Here is a 1,537-nt window from a genome sequence, read left to right as displayed (position 1 = left end):
CCATTTCCTTTGTGGGGTTTATATAGGGTTTTCAGAGACATTCTATACATTATAGCACCATCAGCAAATTATCTCATGCTGTGAGAATTTAAAGAACATTTCTTAAAATTGATTAGTAAATCCAGTAGTGGGAATAGACCTAGTAAAGGTGGTTACATGGCTTTGGGGTTGATGCTTTTTAAAATGATTGGCTAAAGTGTAGCGTCCAAGCCATGAGGGTGTATGTTCCAAACTGCAGGGTTTGGGGATGTTATCAATCACCTTAATGGCCTAAAAATACACCTGGAAAAGACAGCTGGATAGCAGGTATTTCCCTGCTATCTGCTGATTGGCTGTTGCTAGGGGAGTTTATCACAAGGGGAGTTTATTTTTCTTCTTTCGGGAGATTTTGCCAAAGGGTTCAGGGTCTGGTCAGGCCTGAGTTACAAGATGGAGGCCTAGTCTAAAATAGCTACGCCTTGACCCAGGCTCAGATTCTTCACAAAAACAACAAAAAGAAACAGTGGGGGTGATAATAAGCTATTACCCAAGGAGTAGTTGGTTCTGCCCATTTGGGGAATTATTCTTGGAAAATGTTTATATATGCAAACAATGAACATTGTGCTGGGTGATTTCACAAAAAACATGATCATGTTCTTCTATACTGCAAGTCTTTTAACAGATGTCATAACCGTGCTTAACATAACACTGATGAAAATGTGAAACACATGAAGTATGCAAGGTGGAAGGTAACATATATCCATAATTGCTTAAACAATGAGGAGACTCCTCAAGTAGGCCCTATTGCAATTGAGGAAGATACTGATGGTGAAGAAAATGAAGATGCTGTAGTAGCATCTCTGCCCATTCAACACACCTCAGCCATCATCATCTTCAGCATTTGACCCAGGCAGCATGCCATCAGACAGCTATAGTTGAATACAGGGTCCTCTGGGTGCACATGCCCTAGCCTACACACCAGCAAAAGTGCCTCATAGCATGGGTGTAACAAGGAATACTATCCAACCTACTCTATAGACTATTCCAGCCATTGATCCTGCACTTTTCAGTATGGTTTCCCAAGGCTATATCCACCTCAAACCTGAGGAGTTTGTTAGAGCTCAGAAATACTGCAAATATGCTAGCAGTGCCTTACAATATGAAGATGCAAACACTGCCATTCAGAATATACAGAAAGACCTCAAGTTACTGATGACTGACAGACAATGAAGCCTTTGTACAACAGATCCATGTCTCTTTGGCATAAAGAATTAACTCCATTACTGTCTTCAGCCTATCAAGAGTACAATTTCAAGAAAGACTTCAGTTGAGTTGAATATGACAATAAAATCTGTGTGTATCAGATTCCTTTTGAAGCATTCATCAGTAGCCTCAACCAGTTTTTATTGTCCATTTAATGGCTTTGGTAATTTATGGGTACAGAGGGCAGATGTTGGCAAGATCCTAAAAACACCCTTTGAACCCTGCTCCAGCAAATGAAAACACAGAAAATATATACTGGAAATAAGCTTTATTAATTTACATACATGAAGAGAAT

General features: G+C 39.7%; 1 pseudogene; it reads left to right on the top strand.

Moving 5' to 3' along the window:
- Positions 1-512: 512 nt before the first annotated feature.
- LOC133755151 (vacuolar protein sorting-associated protein VTA1 homolog) lies at positions 513-1,209 on the top strand (annotated as a pseudogene).
- The last annotated feature ends 328 nt before the right edge of the window (positions 1,210-1,537 follow it).

This window comes from Lepus europaeus, unplaced genomic scaffold, assembly GCF_033115175.1.
Source record: "Lepus europaeus isolate LE1 unplaced genomic scaffold, mLepTim1.pri SCAFFOLD_3_1, whole genome shotgun sequence".
Lineage (NCBI taxonomy): Eukaryota > Metazoa > Chordata > Mammalia > Lagomorpha > Leporidae > Lepus > Lepus europaeus.
This window is presented reverse-complemented; position numbering and strand designations above follow the sequence as displayed.